Here is a 19,708-nt window from a genome sequence, read left to right on the forward strand (position 1 = left end):
CACGAGGTCAGGAGATCGAGACCATCCTGGCTAACACGGTGAAACCCCGTCTCTACTAAAAAATACAAAAAACTAGCCGGGCGAGGTGGCGGCGCCTGTAGTCCCAGCTACTCGGGAGGCTGAGGCAGGAGAATGGCGTAAATCCGGGAGGCGGAGCTTGCAGTGAGCTGAGATCTGGCCACTGCACTCCAGCCTGGGCGACAGAGCGAGACTCCGTCTCAAAAAAAAAAAAAAAAAAAAAGTTATCTTATTTTTCTATTCTGTATAATGTATTTTTTTATTGATTTTGTGTTCTATAGCTTTTCAAGTAGTTGCTTCATGAATGCAGTAGGTTTTCCTGTATATCATGTGGTCTGTGAAAAACTCTAATTTTTCTTTCTCTTTTCCAAACTTTATGTCTTTTGTTTCTCCTGCCTTACTCTAGTGGCAGGAATAGACAGGACAAGTTGAATAGAAAGAATGAAGACTTCTTCTTCATCTTAATGGGAAAGTATTTAGTATATTGCAAATAAATGTGTATTTTCCCTAGATGCGCTTCATCAGAGTAAAGTAGTATCTTTCCATCCCCGGTCTTTGGGAAGTTTTTAATCTTAGAGAAGTATTAAGTGTTTTCAAATGTTATTGTTGTTTTGCATCTGTTGAAATTATCATTTTCTTGACTTTGATAACATACTGAATTATTGCAATAATGTTTATTTATTTATTTAATCTTTTGAAACGGAGTCTTGCTCTGTCACCCAGGCTTGGGTGCAGTGCAGTGCGACAATCTTGGCTCACTGCAACCTCTACTTCTGGATTTAAGCGTTTCTCCTGCCTCAGCCTCTTGAGTAGTTGAGATTACAGATGCATGCCACCACACCAGGCTAATTTTTGTATTTTTAGTAGAGACGGGGTTTCACCACATTCATCAGGCTGGTCTCATACTCCTGACCTCGTGATCTGCCCACCTCGGCCTCCCAAAGTGCTGGGATTACAGGCGTGAGCCAGAGCGCCTGGTCTCAGTGATTTTTAACTATTAATGCAAATTTAATCCCCTTGGTCATGTTGTATTACACATTTCTGTTGCAGATTATGATTTTTGTTTCTATGTTTATGATAACCATTCATTTTTTATAATAGATTTCTCAGGTTTGGTGTTATCTTTATGTTGTCCTAAAAAATGGAAGCATCTGTTCTTCCTGCTTTCTGAATAAATATTTGTAGTAGAAAGATTATGTTTTCTTAAATTTACGGTAGCACTAAACATTAAGCAAATTGCACCTGGAGTTTTATCTCTGGAAACTTAAAAACATTACAAATCTAAATTATTTTTTTAAGAAATGGTTACTTAGAATTTTTATTTCTTCTTGAGTCAGTTCGAGTGAGTTGTGTTTTTGTCAATAATTTATCCTTTTTTATGTTATAAAATTTATTGTTAATTATTCATTGCATTCATTTGATTTAATGCAATAATGCTGCAGTGGACATTTTGGTACAAACATTTTATGTGCACATATGGCAGTCAAAATAGATTCCGCAACATTTATCAAAAGTAAAATATACATATTTTTGGATCACCAGTTCTATGACTAATAATTGACCCTACAAATATACTAACACATTACAAAATGCTATGGAGTTAGTTTGTAATAAGAAAGACTAGAAACAACTTAACCACGCATTAAATTAGATGAGGTTAATTTATCTACAGATTTAAAACTAATGTAGCCTTTAAAATAAACAAGAAAACACACAGATTAAAAGAAACAGATATGGAAATATCTTCATGACAAGTTACAAAAAGAATATTCTCACTTGTGTAGAAGATCTAATTCAAGTGTATGTGCTTATATGAGCAGAGATTACCTGTAAGGCTGGAAGAAAACAAAAACTACAAGATGAAGGTCACTTTAATCTCTTCTGAATTTTGCAGGGTTTGCATTTACTTCCTACTCTAAAATTGATTTTAAAAACCCTTAAAAATAAAAGACAAACTTTAAAAAGCATGTGCACTTTATTTTTAATAGATAACACTGTTTTTTTTTTCAAAGTCTCTACATCAAATACAAACCCACCTACAATATATGAAAGTGACGTCTTACCAATTCTGATTTTCTGTGGAAAAATTATTTACTTTTATTTACATTTTCATAAGCATGAGTGATGTTTCACAACTTTCCTGGTATTTATAAGACATTTATTTTTCCTTATTTGTATGAAATACATACTTCAGTGCTTTATCACTTTTTTTTTTTTTTTTTGAGTTGTGGACCTTTAGATCTTTTCTCTTACTTCTGCATTTTCTCTCCACATTATGAAAAGTAAGCCTTCCCTTCATAATGTTTTTAGTTGGTACAATTTTTATATAGCCAAATTTATCATTATTTTTATGGGTTTTTTTTGGTCTTACTTGAACTTTCTTCAACAAGAGTATGTACAAATCCATTACTTTTCTGAAGTGTTTTTAGAGTTTTAATGTTTTACTGTGAAAATCATTGATCTAGCTACCTTTTGTTTTTATATGAGCAGTGAGATAGCAATTAAGATTTATAACCTCTTCTTGTTCTGGTTGTGGTGTCTCAGACCTTTAGGTCAGCAGTTCAAGATCAGCCCGGCCAACACAGTGCAATCCCGTCTCTAGTAAAAGCACAAAAATTAGCCGGGCATGGTGGCATGCGCCTGTAATCCCAGCTACTTAGGAGGCTGAGGCAGGAGAATTGCTTGAACCTGGGAGGTGGAGGTTGCAGGCAGCTGAGATCTTGCCACTGCACTCCAGCCTGGGTGACAGAGTGAAACTGTCTTTAAAAAAAAAAAAAAAAAAAAAAAGTATCACCTTTTCTCTTAGGTTGCTTAGATGTTCTTCTAATATCAATTCTTAACTAATATTTTTGCCTTCTGATTGAAATGCTTACTAAATCCTAATACCTATGTGGGATTGTATCCAAAATTTCTGCTGATCCATTGCTCTGTTTTTCTTTCCATATACTAGTACTAAATTATTACTTGAAAAGTATTTTTTTTTATATCTGGTGAGGCATGTGCCGAACCACACCATCATACACAATATACTTTTGTATTGATTACAAAGTTCTTTCTAGTTCTGGTATTTTATGGCTATAAATTGGCAAAGATTAGGCATTTTTAACAGACTGTCTGAAGTTCCTGAAATTTTTGTTCAAGAATAAGAAACTATTCATCTTATTCAATGTTGTTCCCAATATTACCAAGTAGTATCTAGGAGAGACACAATAATATATTTGCAGAAAGAATAAGAAGTAATTTTCCTAATACACCTGCAGTTGGAGACAGACCTCTATAAAATCTCTGCTGTTGTCAATGTTTCAGGAAGTAACACATGTGAGAATGCATTATTCAGGATCTAGCACATAGCAGGAATCTGATATTTAAAAGTTTTATCTTATTATCCTTACATTTAAATTCTTAAAAATTTTTTAACTCTGGAAACACATCACTTTAAATAGAAAGTGTGGGAATTTAAAAATATCTAACCGGTTTTTTTACTTTTTCAGTAGACAAATTCATCATAAACCAAATTAGGAGGACAAAATTAATTAAATTCACAAGATAAGTCTTAAAGACCTATATTTTTCTTGTTATCTCCATATTGTCCCTGACTAATGGAATTATATCCACTGGCTGACAAATAATTAGATGTCTCTGCTTCTAATTACTAAGAAAATTAGGGCATTCTGCCTAGATCATACATACATTTTCTATAACAGAAATTCCAAGCATGCATTTGGGGGACTATGTCATTCTATTATTGCTTTAGATACATGGCAGGGTTCTTTTAGACTAAGCGGTAATTGAAAATTACTTTTATTCTAAAGAAATTTTTTTTTCGTTTATGTTGGAGAATGACTCATACCACAGAGAACCCGCGTTTTGGAATAACAGCCACTTACATTCACAACATTCTATGATATTCAATATTCGAGTCAACTTTCTAGAGTAAGAGATTATATTTCCTTTATTTTTGGACTGAAATGAAAGGCATCCTTCCTTCTCTGGTGCAAGAGGGACTCACAGTCTCCTGCTTATGAATTGCATGTTTTGCTGCCAGCAACACTTTAGCTGCTGAAATATTCATACAAGAGCCTGGGCTTGTGTTGCAGTGATTCACATGAGGGGAAAAGGAAAGCTGTTATTTTGAATGTAGGGGTGAACTTGAGCTCAAGTAAAGCTTTGGCACTGATTTTAACTTTGAGGAAAACCAAAGATAATGGAAGATAGTTTTTCCTGGTTAGGGCGCTGAATTTCAAAGCTGGGTTTTGAGTGAGCTGCTCAGTTGTAATTCCTGATGCAGAAGTTTCAAGAGGCAGCAGGGGAAATCAATATTCATATGAGGCCGAGAGTAAAAGGCTGGCCCGTCCCAATCTTCAGGTGGTCTTCACTTTGCATAGGGGCCTGAGGGCAGCAAGGAACTGCATCGCAGGCAGCTGTGACACACCTGGCATCTGAATTCAAAGATGACATTGGCCCTGACTTCATTCCCTTCCAGCCAGTCCCAGCATTGAATGTTCACTGCTGAAATTTATAAAATGTGACATCCAAATGCCTTAAGACACTGTGTGTCTGTGTTTATAAATACCTACACATGCCTGTGTGAATAGTGTGTACGCAACAGGGATGGGACAGCCAAACACCTGCTTTCACTATGCTGTACAATTCCACTTGGCGTTCTATGATTTTTCTGGGAGTATTTTAGAATCAGTTCCTTCTACAATTTCGTATTTATGCTTCAGTGCCACAGTTATTAGAAACACCTGAAGTCTAGCTGAAGCATTGCTTTATTTCCCCTGCTCCCCTTTAATTGATAAAGATGTTGAGAGAAAGGGATCCTTTATTGAAGACGAGCCTGTATTCCCTGCTAATGAGCCAATTCCCTTGTCACCCCTGACAGGAAAGATGCTACTGTTGTGCATTTGCAATAGTTAAGATACTAGAGAGGGAAAAATGTTACAGGTGATACATTGAACATCTAATAGCAGCAGAAATCATACACAGGTTTTGCCCTTAAAGGTAGCTGGGATGTGAGTAAATGTGCATTGTTCTGGTATCACGAGACAAATTTTGAAAATTTCTAGAGCTTATTGTTGATACATCCCCTTCACCAATTTAAAGACCGAACACCCTTGAGATTTTACTTTTAGGCAATTTGACTTCCCCAGTCTAGACCCCAGAGAAATCTCCTGAGCACATATATCAAGATAAGCCTGGGAGTGTCACATGCAACCACCGTTATGCTAACACTGGGCAGGCAGATGGAGGAGAACCATATTAAGCAAAACCCAGGGCTCTGTGGGGCAAAGACAAGACTGCATTCGTTTTGACAGCTCTCATTTGAAGGAGGGGTTAGAGCCTCTGCTCTGCTGGTGTCTTCTAGTCTCTGGACTCCCAGGAAAACACTTCCCGGAGCTCCTCCTATCCTTTCCCCTCCTAGTTCACTTCTGACTTGTATTTAAAACTGCATGGGGAGCTTTTTCTTGCAGGGAGTATGTTTCTCATTGTACATAAGGTGTGAAGATCGCAGAAGAGAAATGCGAGCACCTACGACAAATACTAACAATAAATACTACATGAACCCAGAGATACAGGACGGCCCCTGGGCATTAACAGGTGAAATGCCCATCAGTCCCTGACACGGGCAGGCTTCCACATTGGCATCCTCATGCCTCTTTGTGCTTGGATCAGATATATGGGTATGGCTCCAGGCAAGTTCTCTGGTTTCAGGGACAGGTACATCCTGGGGAGAGGCATTTGTCTTCTCTGGCCATGCAAACTGAAAGACGGAGTAAAGAATGGAGTTGATTAATCCAAACAATGGGAAGATTCAAGGTCTGTGACCCTTACCTCTGAATTTCATCATAAGACTGCTTTTCAGCTTTCAGGGTATGGGCAATCATTGTAATGTGGTGTTTACTGTGTGTGTGTTGTAATTGCAATTATTCATGTTAAGCTGGTTAAAATGCACAGAATAAGAGCTAAAGGAAGAAAAAAAATAAAGCTGAGTGACTTAATGCTACTGTGTGTACACGCTGAAGTTGGCTTTCTGTTTACAGAAGGGTCAGCAGATAAGGCTGCTGAAACTGTGCAAAAACCATGAAACATCATTAAATCATTCTGGCTTACTCTAATGAATAAGGTGGTTCAAACCCCAGAAACAGGGCTGAAGGATCCATCCATACATTTATGATACAAAATAGGAGCTTGTACTATAAGAATCCAAAAATCAATGAAAATTGGGAACTAAATATTATAAACATTCACCCAGAATTATTGAAAAAAATTATTAATGTCTTTTATTTGGGAAAAATATCAAATACTTCTAAACTGAAAGGAAATGTTAATAGTTCTTTTTCATATGCCTGAGAAAAGGGGAGAAACACGTTTCCAGTTAGAAAAGTAACTATTTCCAGCTAGAAAAATAACTAAGATTATTGTTATTCATAATAAAATAACATTTTAAGAGATCATGTAAGACGTTTGGTCAAATTTGAAGTGAATTTTTAATAGTACTAAACAAAGCACTAAGCAGTTTTTGTTTATTAATTTTCGGTAATGGCCATATTTCCTCCCATAGTAACATTGTATGATGTGTTCACTAACATTTGTTTGATAAGATTAGGATAGGTTTAAAGAAAAATCATTTTTTTGTGTGTGTTTGCAAAATTAAAGACAGCTAGGATTGGCAATTGTACAGTAGTAAAGGTAAATAGTAACATTTCTCAACTCTCTTTGCCTAAATTCAGACACAATACTGTTGTGTCTACAAACAACAATATCGTTGGGGATAAAAACATTTAATTTTTAGAACATGCATCTGACAGTGATTAACACCTGTATTGCGAGTTGATTAATTTGACATAAAATTAAGAATGCTATTCCTAGTGTAAATGGTGCTTTTCCTATAAATGGGGAAAGAGAAAACAGGTATTTCAATTTTCTTTTATGCCTAGCTTGTAATTCTTTCATTAAAAGCACTAATTTGTTTATCTACACTAATTTTTCTGCCAAGCTGCTTATTTTACTATTATTTAATGGAAAGTGCTCTTTTTAATAATTTAGAGAGTCTTCTCCGTAAGGCATGAGAGAAATGAGTTACTTGGATGAGATAATCCTCAGCATTTTGCTGGAGATTCCGAACCTGGTGTTTGGTATTGAAGGTGACCTTTCCTGTGTGGGGATGGAAAGTGGAATATGTCTATTAAGGAGTTGATGAACTCTAACTGATAGAAATGTGACTTGCCATGTTGGATTTTGTACAGCAGAAAAAACGTGACATTCACAATTACCCTTCTCTCTAACTCCTCAAATTCCCTTCAAATCAATCAAGCTATATTACCACCAATTTAGAGTACAAATGTTATTAGGTCATTATTTCAGTGAAGGATTCTATGAAATTATTTTCTAGATGTCAATAATTTGAAAAAAAAAAAAAAGGCAAAGCGTGATCATCCATTGAGTGCACTGAAGAAAACCTTCTCAATCTGATTCTTTACAGAAGTTTGCTTGATCTCTTTAAACACATTCTTCTCTATCACCGTCCCACCATGGAACTGCTCACTTGGACATTTCCCAATCCTTTTTTCCTTTATTTGAGAAAGTGTCTTGCTCTCACTTTGTTTCCCAGGGTGGAGTGCAGTGGTGCAATCTCCTGGCTTACTCCCAGCTTCAAACCATTCTCCCACCTCAGCCTCTTCAGTACCTGGAACTACAGACATGAGCCACTGTAGCTGGCCCTATTGATTTATTTATTTATTTATTTATTTATTTATTTAAGTTTAATGACACTGGAGCTGTCATCTACTCCTACTCATTTCTGCGTCTCAGAGACCTAAGAATCAGAATGAGCCAGCTGGGTTAGAAAACCATAAACCACAGTTCAAAACCCAAGTAGGTGGGGCTAAAGATCTGAAGTCATCCTAGTCAAGGGCCAGAGGGAGCCAATAAGAGAAAATATTCAAGGGGAACTGAAAGCATTCGGCTGAAGAGTTCCTGAGCCAGGGCTCAGACCGTATGGACTGTCTTGGTACTTTCTGGATGGTGGTGGGAAAGCAGGCCTGGGAGCAGAATCAAGTAAATGGCTCTCTGACAGTCATCCAAATCAATCAATAATGATCAATTACACCTGATTTCCGGACTGCTGGCTGCTTCCTGTGTGATCCTGGGTTAGTGAATGAGTGGGACAGCCCCAGGGATCCATTTTCCATTGCACGGCTTGTCATCTGGTGACAGAGCTTTTATGACTTGTGTTGCAACATTATTGAACTTAGACCAGTGGTTCCTGAACATCGGGTTTTCAGGTGCCATCTTCGTGATGCATGCTCTATTGAAATTGCATAGAGCAGTGCCTGCCAATGGAAATGTAATAGAAGCCAGTAATGTAATTTTAAGCTTCCTAGTAGCTCCATTCAAAAGTCAAACAGATAAATGATTACATTTTTTAGGATATTTATTTAATCTGGTATATTGAAAATATTATTATTTCACCATGTCTCTGACCACATTGCAAGTATTCACTGAGCACATGTGGCTCAGGGAAACATGCTAGAAGCACAGAATATTTACTTTAATTAAACCTAATATTTTTCACTTTAAAGTTTTTACTCTGAATTGAAATTTTATGTCATCAGAAAAATAGTTAAGTTTGAGGTGATAAACGTTTTTTCTACCATTTACCGTTCCTTGTCTACTAAAATGAAATACAGTATCCATTTGTATACTACTTAAATTCATCTTAGATGATACTAGTGATACATGTACCAGATACGGAAAAATCGGAATGAACCAATTAAAGTTAGTTATAGAAAGCTCTATATCTCAGAAAGAATGATTTTCCCTGAAATCTCTTAAAAAATGATGTAAGAAGTCATAATTTCCATAATACATTCTGAAAAGCAAGAAAACTAAAGAATGAAATTAGAATGAAATTTCAGCCAGCTTGCCTTGTCCACAGCCATTTTCCATTTTTCAATTGTCTCTGCTGTGTTCTAGCATTACTCATTACAGTGTTTCAGCTCACATTTACTCACATTACTTTGCTGACGGAAAGATTTAAGACCAGGCTGACCAGCATGGTGAAACCTTATCCCTACTAAAAAAATACAAAAATTATCCAGGAGTGTTGGCACCTGCCTATAATCCGAGCTACTCAGGAGGCTAAGGCAGGAGAATCACTTGATCCTGGGAGGCAGCAGTTGCAGTGAGCCGAGATCGCGCCACTGTACTCCAGCCTAGGCGACAGAGCAAGACTCCGTTTCCAAAAAAAAGAAAAGAAAAAAAAAAAAGGAAAAGATTAAAGATTAAACAATTATATAGTGATGTTTTTTGTAGATTCCCTTCAACTTTCTAAATACACATTTTGCCAACTGTAAATAATGAGAATTTTATTTTTCTGTGATGAAAGGCACTAATACAGATATCCATGAAGCTCAGAATATCTGAAACAAAACAAATATGCAGAAAACCAGATCTAGCATATCACAGCCAGAATACTTAGAGACAAATGTGATAAGCAATGATAAATGATAGTTGGTGTATCCTCAGTATCAATGTGGACAGCTCCATAGAAAAACTATTTTGAGAATGATGGGACGGTGGGCACCTTGTTAGGTCTAGGATGTGGTGATCTGGTGTTCTGGAGATCAGTGATGAAAAATGCAAATATTTGAAAATATTCTTTTTCCCCATTTATGAAAATATTGGCATATTATCTTAGAACCAGAGCATGGCCTTAGGAACGAATAGAACATTGTCTATGGTAGCCATGTGTGTTAATTCTGCTTGAAATCTTCCCCTACCCCCAGTTTTCTCCATCGCCTAGTGCGAGGAGACTTAGAAATGCATTATTATAAATTCAGCCCCTAGACTTTAGGTGTTGACATTATTTGAAGTGCAAATAGTGCCTAAAAGTGAAAACTTTAAGATTTTATTTTATTAAGTAACTAAATTCATTATGTACCCCAAACTAACAGATTTTGATTTTAGAAAAAATTACAAGGGCATTGGGTTGGATAGGGAGCTGGGAATGAATGCACCATATTTTATGAACACATTAACCTTTTAGCTAAGTAGTAGTTATCTGGTATGGTTTGGCTGTGTCCCCACCAAAATCTCACCTTGAATTATAATAATCTCCAAGTGTCCAGGGTGGGGCCAGATGGAGATAATTGAATCACGGGAGTGGTTCCCACCATACTGTTCTCCTGATAGTGAATAAGTCTCGTGAGATCTGATAGTTTTATAAACGGAAGTTCCCCTACTGTGCACAAGCTCTCTTGCCTGCCACCATGTAAGACTTGACTTTGCTCCTCATTTGCCTTGACCCATGATTGTGAGGCCTCCCCAGCCATGTGGCACTATGAGTCAATTATACCTCTCTCATTTCTAAGTTACCCAGTCTCAAGTATGTCCTTACAGCAGCATGAGAATGGACTAATACATTATCCCAAGTTAATATATGGGTACACATTTAAAATTATGTTTTAAATTTTCCATAATGCTGATATCTATTATTAAATGCATTATTTTTATTTCTTGTTTTACTTTTTCACATATTTGTTCTTTGAAAGGCTGTAATATTTCATCTTTTCTCTATTTTTTTATATTTTTTCCTAATACTGCAATATCCAATGCAAACAGTGAACGTGTACCTGCTCTTCTTGCCATTCTTTTTTATTCCTATCAATCACTCCGTGACAGTGCTATTTCATTCAGTAACAGGTAAACACTGAGCGGGTAATCATGTGTTTCAATTTCTAATTTCTTTCTTATATGAGTCTACTTACTAAAAGTCATAATAGCTTAGTTTTGTCATCCTTCCTTCCTTCCTTTCTTCCTTCCTTCCTTCCTTCCTTCCTTCCTTCCTTTCTCTTTCTCTCTTTCTTTCTTTCCTTTTCCTAGACAGCGTTCTACTCTGTCTCCCAAGTGGAGTCCAATGACGTGATCACAGCTCACCATAACCTCGACCCAGGCAAAAGTGATCTTCCCATCTCAGTCTCTCAAGTAACTGGGACCACAGGTGCCCGTCACCATGCCTGGCTAACTTTTGTATTATTATTATTATTATTATTATTATTTTAGTAGAGATGGGTTTTTGTCGTGTTGCTCAGGTTGAGCTGCAGCTCCTAGGCTTGAGTGACATTCCCATCTCAGCCTCCCAGAGTGGTGGGGTTACATACGTAAGCCACTGTGTCTGGCCTGATAGTTCAGTTTTCTTAACCACATTAAAAATATATCTAGGATCTTAAACTGACACTTTTAATTAAGAAAGCTCGCATTCATTTATTCATTAATATGTCAACTTTTTCAAATTAAAAAGTACATTAAATTTATATTAAACATTAATCCTGAGTTAATTTATTAGATTATCCATAACACTTTCTTTTCATGAATAAGCAGTTACCTGCCAGTGGCAGCGACAGCATTTATGTTCTGGTGTTGGGAATGGCCCTCCATATGGCATCCTGCAGGCACGCTGGGAAGAAGCAGTGCGTTGGGTGAGGTCTCACCAGGAGACTGTCCCTGCTGCTCACTGCACAACGCTGGGAAAGCTGCTTAACTTTTTCAAACCTTGGTTTCCAAAGCTATATTAAGAGTCCTGTGGAGCTGAGCTATCTGAAGGCATAGTCCATCCTTAAAGGTTTCTTACTACTTGTTCCATAAGGAGTAATGGATCATTTAAAGAATAAGATCATCAGACGCTATTTTACCTCAACCTCTGATAAACCTTCCTCAGTAGCTTAATGTGAAATGATGAGGAAGCAGCTTCCACTGAAGATGAGCTTCCAAAGATGAAAAGAAAATACCACTAGTTTAACATTTTGCACGAGTTTTCTAATCCTGAGAAATATGAGCATGCTGTTCTGAAACCTGGGTAACCACAGCATATTTAACCATTTGTTTTTAAGACAATGGTGTGCAGGCCTGGCATGGTGGCTCATGCCTGTAATCCCAGCATTTTGGGAGGCCGAGGCGGGCGGATCACAAGGTCAGGAGATTGAGACCATCCTGGCTAACATGGTGAAACCCTGTCTCTACTAAAAATACAAAAATTTAGCCAGGCGTGGTGACGGGCGGCTGTAGGCCCAGCTATTCGGGAGGCTAAGGCAGGAGAATGGTGTGAACCCAGGAGGCGGAGCTTGCAGTGAGCCGAGATCCAGTCACTGCACTGCACTCCAGCCTGGGTGACAGAGTGAGACTCTGTCTCAAAAAAAAAAAAAAAAAAAAGACAGTGGTGCAGAACTCGGAACGGCCTCACGTATTAACTGAGGAGAATGTGCCTCCCTGCCCTGAAGGGTCAGCCAACCTGATCATATCAGTGGGCTTGCTCAGGTCTCCTGGAGAAGCTGTAAACACACAATCTCACACCGAATGTGCCAATACGTCTATTACTCTTTCATGTTTGTCTCATTGCCAAAGGCTTACTTTGATCTTAAAACATATAATTTTTTTCTTACAAAAAATATTAAGACATAACCTAGTTCATCCTCTTCTGTATCACAATGCCAAGGTTTCTCATTCTTTCTGATTTTAATTCCCTGCTTTCAAAACCCCTATATTCCGGTGATTTTTTTCCTACTGTGAAAACAGAAACAACCAGAAGGAGCGAAGAGGGAGTTTTTCCCTAAATACACAGCCATCAGTTACCCGTGAGCCACAGGGAGCCTTTCTACCTTCCTGTGACTTGCACCTGGGCACAGGTGTCACTTCTGCACCACAAACTATTCATGTAAACAGCTGTTATTGGAACTTTGCTTCTGGATTGGTGAGCAAGTCATTCCTTCTAAGAGAGAAAACAATACTTTCTGTAACCTGCTTATCTAGAGCTTCCTGAATGTGCTTATCATTTATCCTACCTCAAAGAGGTTAAAAGTCACTCATGCAGCCATGGTAGGTCATGCTATTTAAAGCAACAGTGAAAAGAGAACGACTTGGATCTTTTTGGACTCAGGAGCCTTGACTGCAGCCCCCACAGCCAACACCACGAGCACAGGTCAGGAAAATTGGTGTGTGAATCGTGATGTCCACTTTTCTTGTCTGGTCTGGAATCAGTGCACATTAAAACTGTCAGTTCTTGTAAATACAAAGGGCTCTGACCTCTCTCTGCCTACCTCTGAATTCAATGTCGTTTTCTCTTGTACATATGAGATTGTGCTTCCTGCAGACACAATTGCAATCATCCAGAGAAAAGCGTGCCTTTAACGTATGCATCAAGTGTCATTCACATTTCCGTCTTTCTAGCAAGCATCCCCTTAAGAATAATGTGACCAATGTAAAGGAAGAGGTTATGAAAACAGTTCATACATGAGAAGGTTGAAGGCTCATCTCTTATGAAACATGTCACTATGGGTCCCTCACATAATATACCCCCACTGCAAAGGGGAGGGCAAATGACACGATAAAACCTGCAAAAGAATGACCAGAGGGAATGTCTCATCTTCTATGCTCATCATCATCATCATCATCCTTAGGATGCTTCCAACTAGTATTAGACATTGAGAGAAAACCACAAATGAATAGTGTATGTGTAGATGGAAAACAGACCACGCCTTGGCCATCTTGGGTCAACCAAAGTCACTCTTTCATCTGATCCCCCTCTCACATATACATTCAAAGAAAAATAAGCATACAGGCATTGCTCCTTAGAACAGATTGACAAAGAACTCCTTGGGGTAGGGTGGGGATTGGGCTGGAAGTGCATAACTTGTAAGGCCAGAATGTACACATATATAATAATATATATATTATATGTATATATAAAATATATACACACATGTATATATATATACACTGGCTCTGTATATATATACGTAGCGTGTATATGGTATAAATATAGTTTATACATCCATGAAGTTGAGCTCTTTTTCTTTAACATTTACTGAAACATAAAAACGATAAACACCTCATACTAGGAAAATGATCAGAGCTTCTTGCCAATTAACCATGGACCAGAATTACGTTCATCTTTGCTGTGTTCCTTTTTGTAAAAGGGGCACTAAGAGCAGAGGAGCAGGCTGGCTGGACTAGCACACTATTAGCATTCACTGCACATCCCGTGGTTGAGATGAGCCCATGGGAATAATTTGCAACTTTTGCTAATCATTCTTTATAGATTTACCAACATATTTGCAACATCTAAGGAAGTAAAACTCCTTACTGTGACCATGAGCCATTCCACGTGTTGTTTGTGCCTGTGCCTGGATTCCCCCTTGCTCTTCTGCTTCTATCCACTTGCATCATTTTGCATCTCGAGTACCAACCTTTATCTGATCATGTTCCTGATGTAGATTCCAAGTTCCTGATACCAAGTCTTCGTGACCTACATTCCTGGCAACATTGTTCAATGGGTGTTGGATTTTTCCCAATTCTGGAGCGTTTTCTTTCTGTCTTACTTACTGAATTGCTTTGTGTTTGTGTACACACACATGTGCATGGCTTCAGTATATTCCACGGTGATACGTGATCCATATAAGCGAATATAGTGACTTAGGGTCTTGATTCATTGAGGAATACTTGCATTTTTCAATAGGGAATGCTGGAATATTGAAAATAACCTTTCAAAGCCCGGTAATTCTGGAATTTAGATTTTCAGGTTGAATAGTTTGGTGTGATGTAAGTCATTTATTTGCACGTGCCCATCTAACAGGCCAGTCTATGTGGTCTATTTTTATAGGGTTTTGTTCTCACCTGGGCTTAAACTATTATCATTGCAACTGTTTTGCAGACTATAAAGTCTTGTGAGCATACAAATGGTTCTTGACTTTGCATATTTACCACTCCTGTGACAATTCATGGATCTGTATTACTTATTTCAATGAAACAGTGCTAGCCTAATGATGCTCTTCTGGAATCTACACATCCTTAAATCTCAGCAGTAGCCTTTTAACCATGATAATTAAAGCAGGAGTTGCTGTGAATTACCTGGATCCTGAAATACTCCCTAAAACTCACCGTTGCCTGTGGTACCTGCACAGAAAGCCCGCTTGGATTTATGGCCCTGGCGTGGTCCCCTTTGGTAAGTCACATGGCAGAAAACCACAGGATGTACCATGGTGGCTGATTTGCTTTTCCTCATGAACTGTATATTCAATGTCTATTTCTGGTAAGTACCAGCCCATTATAAATCATTGTATTCCAAGTCCTTGGACACAATACTTTTAATCTAGAAAACAACCTTTTTTTTTTTTCTTGGATTAGTTATCAGTCTTAGAAATAGCAATAATTCAGTTCCTGATGCATGGTGACACACGCTCATAATCCCAGCTACTTGGAAGGCTAAGGCTAGAAGATCATTGAAATCCAGGAGTTCCAGGCTGCAATGAACTATGATCGTGCCATTGCACTCCAGCCTGGGTGACCGAGTGAGACCCTGCCGCTGAAAGAGAAATAAATAATAAACAACAAGAATTCAGATGTTGAATGTGCTGCTGTTTCTTCTCATGGAATGTTTTGAAAACTCAAGAATGTAAAAGTTATGGGACACACAAGAGAGATGAGCGCAGATCAGCTTTTCAGTGTTTGGGGCTCAGTGTGGCCATGAGCATAATCTTCACCTTCCTTCATTGCTGCTTTTCTTTTCTCTTTCACCTGCAGCATTCCCAAGCTCTATTAATTCCTGCAGAAGCAAGAGGGTTGTAAGATCACCTGTTGGTGATGACTCTTCACCTCTGAGATCTCTAGGTAGGCTTCCTTAGAAAATGTTTTAAGAAGCTCAGTTTCCTGCTTCCACTAATGCGGGTATCTCGATCTTTGATTTGAATTTTCTGAAACCTGTTATTTTTCTTGTACTAGTTCTGAAAAGTAAGACACAATTTTTTTCTGCCTTGAGAGATATTACAGTTTGGACCCTCTAGAAGCTGACTTTGAGGGGGATATTGGTGTTTTGGATTTTTATTGGAGTTATCACTGGGCAGAGAAGGCAAGACTGAGCAGAGAGATAAGTTAAATGTCCCTTCGAACAAGACAAAACATTAGCTAACCTCCCGTGGAGTTTCTGGAGTGGAAATTATTTGCCACTCCCGAACAGTTTTGACCATTATGGAATTCTGCAACCAGTCATTGGATGCAAGTGGCCCCTGAGAACTGCATGTTATTGCGTGAGGATGCTCTTGTCAGCTGAGGCCAAGCCTGATGGAGCAGATAGCTGGCAAGGTGCATCTCTGATGCGGGATCTGAGAGGAATGGTGGAGGCTCCATGTCTGCCACAAAGAAAGTGAGGTCCTATTGTGAAAGTACTCCACACTTTGAATGTAAGACTTTTTTTGATCTCTCAATAAACGTTTGCTATTTTCTTTATGTCATAATATAATTAGTGAAGCAGTAATGAGTAGGTAGAACATAGAGGATTTTTAGGGCAGTGAAACTATTCTGTATAATACTATACTGATGGATACATGACATTATATATTTTCCAAAACCCATAGGATGTACAACACCAAGAATGAACTCTAATGTAAACTATGGACTTCAGTGAACAATAAGATATCAATATTGGCTTAGCCATTGTAGCAGATGTACCACTCTAGTGCAGGATGTTGATAGTGGTGGAGAGTTTGTTTAGGTTTTGAGTATTCAGGGAGTATTTATTAGTCTGTTCTCACTCTGTTGATAAAGACATACCTGAGACTGGGTTATTTATAAAGGAAAAAAGGTTTAATTGACTCACAGTTTCACATGGCTGGGGAGGCCTCACAATCATGGCAGAAGAGCAAGGGGCGTCTTACTTAGCATCAAGCAAGGGAGAGCATGTGCAGGGAAACTCCCCTTTCTAAAACCATCAGATTTCATGAGACATATTCACTATCACGAGAACAGCATGGGAAAGATCCACCTGCATGATTCAATCACCTCCCAAACAGGTCCCTCCCAAGGGTTGTGGGAATTGTGAGAGCTACAGCTCAAGATGAGATTTGGGTAGGGACACAGCCAAACCATATCAGAGTATATGGAAACTCTGTACTACCTACTCAATTTTCCTATGAGCCTGAAACTGCTCTAAAAATAAAATCTTTCAAAAAATGTTTAAAAAATGGCAAGGTGTATCTACATACAACAGACTAAAAACAGCATTGCAACATTGCAATCATGAATTTGATTTGCTAATGTGAAATACACAACTTTATGACTGGAAGGGCATGCATGAATTTAACCATGTTTCTGATTTTGCACATAATGTTCTTTTGAACATTTGTGCAAAGGACAAGTGTATAAAACTTAAATGTGATCAAACAAAAAAAAATCACTCACCCATACATCAACTCTGTGTAAATAAGAACACCTCTATGGTCAGGAGGTTTAGAAGATGGAGCTTCTTCCTGTGGGTAGGAAGCAAGTGTAGCACTTGATAAGCTGGGAAGTCCTGGCAGCTTTATGTAATGGACAAACTGCAACCATATGGAACGCAGACTAAATCAAATTCACTTGGTGACTTCTGTACTTATATGATGAATCACTCAACACCAGAGCTTTTGTGGTTCTTGGTCTTCTCATAGTCAACCTCTATTCAACCTCAGCTACCCACTTTCAGTAGAGTTAAGAGTGACCAGTAGCTGGGCCATTTTTAAATGTTCACTTGAAGAATCCTGCATTGTCAATGAGAACACATAGACACATGGTGGGGGAAAATATACACTGGAGCCTGTTGGAGAGGGGAGGAGGCGGAACAGCAGGAAGAACAGCTAATGGACGCTGGGCTTAATACCTCGGTGATGAGATGACCTGTAAGCCATCATGGCATACATTTACCTATGGAACAAACCTGCGCATGTACTCCTGAACTTAAAAAAAAATTAAAAAAGGGAAGAATCCTGCCTTCTCAGTCTCATTTCCTACTCTTCCAGCTGGGTTTCTCCAGCTATTCATCAATCTCCAAACCACTCATTCTCTCACTTTTTGCCATCTTTACATTTGCATTGTCTTCCTGCCCCAAGTTGAGAGCTCATGGTTTGGACATAAACCACTCCTGTGAAAGCATTTTTAACTTCCTTACTCATTTCTTTGATTATTGTATTCACCTTCCAATGCAGAGCCCATTTAATTATCTTCTTACAACAAACAGCTGAACATTGTTGAAAAAAAAGCTCTCAAAATCATTTCAATTGACCTTGCTTGAAATTTATGATCAAAAATATCAAATAAGCTCTTGGCATGTGCCAGATCTATCTACAATAAGAGGAAAAAGACAAAAAGGGAGAGAGGAAGTGACAGCTAAAATAAGGAAGAAACAAAGGATAAAAAAAAAGAGGAGGAGAAAGAGGAAGAGGGGCAAGTCTTTTCTCCCTCCACACTGTAAGCATTGCTCTCTGCTGGCTGAAACACTGGGTCTTTTGTTGTCCTCATCAGAATAACAGATAAGCATGAAGGAGAAAGAGCACCTTTTAGATCATGCTGGACTGATTCAATCTAGAAAAGATGATATACTGTTACTGAAAGGAATAATAGACCATGAATGACCAGTGTGGTAGATAAAAGCGAATTTATTTGCAACATGCCAAAAAGTTTATTGGTTTGAAATGACTTCTGGAACCACTAACTTGACAGAGGGAAAACAAATGGCAGCTGTACCATGCCCAGAGCTTGCATTTCTTTACCTCCTCGGATTTGTTCTTGGATTCGCCAAGCACTCGTCCTATTTTTCACATGTTTTGCCATCACCTGTCATATCCCCTGGACAGTTTGCAGAAGCAATAAAACGTAGACTAGGGTCATGGATTATGAGTCCGGAAAACATTTGTCGAATATATGGCTTAAATTATTTTTTCTGTGTCTGGAAAATTAGGAGGATTCTAACCTACACAGTACACAAATAATATAGGCACAAGTATTTCCTGGTAAAGTCACAGGAAACTGTTACTCCAACATCATCAAATTTATTTGTATAACAGGCTGTAGATGTGTTCAGGTATTTAGAAAAGCCTCATGTCATGGGACAACTTCTAGATCGTGTGTGCCAGGAGAGTCGTTCAGAACAATGCCTGCAACCAGCCAACAGTACCCGGTGCAGATGTGAACATTCAAGGAATATTGAATGCATTCAATGAGTCAACTGCAAAATCAGAGTTGTCTCTTGTAATGTAATTAATTTAATAATTTATCTATAGGAAATTTTGGTGCAAAATCATTTTGTTATCTTACAAAGCATCATAACACTTCACACAAGAGAACATTAGTTGACAATAAATAAGATAAAGCAAAAGAAAATAAAGACATGAAAATAATCTCTAAAAGTTAAGAAAAAAAGAAGTGTGATTTATGGATTACTGGAAAGTTTTAGATAAAGTTAGTAGCACTTTGAATATTATTTGAAATTATAAAAATTCATCTTAGATTATTTTTCTGATAATTCTTAAGTCTCTATAGTTTGGTTGTTACATTTTCTGTAATCTCTTCTATAGAGATTCATATGAGATTATTAAAAACAGAGTTGCAGGGGTCATAGCTCAGTACGGGAAGGAATCACCTCTGGAATTGTCTCCTGGGAAGGTACGTCTGGTCTGATTTGGGGAATAGTTTTCTCCTCTTCTGTATGTCTAATTAGAATGCACGATTTTTGCTTTTTAAGGAGGTCACATATTAAAATTATTTCACCATTGAGTGTGGTCGTCATTTCTGAAAATAGTGACAGTCATCAAACAAATTCTGCTGAAAAGGTTTCTGATGACAGCCAGCTGAAGAACATGGGGTGGATTTTCAAAGCCATGATGAA

The sequence above is a fragment of the Macaca thibetana genome, chromosome 13 (genome assembly GCF_024542745.1).
Source record: "Macaca thibetana thibetana isolate TM-01 chromosome 13, ASM2454274v1, whole genome shotgun sequence".
Lineage (NCBI taxonomy): Eukaryota > Metazoa > Chordata > Mammalia > Primates > Cercopithecidae > Macaca > Macaca thibetana.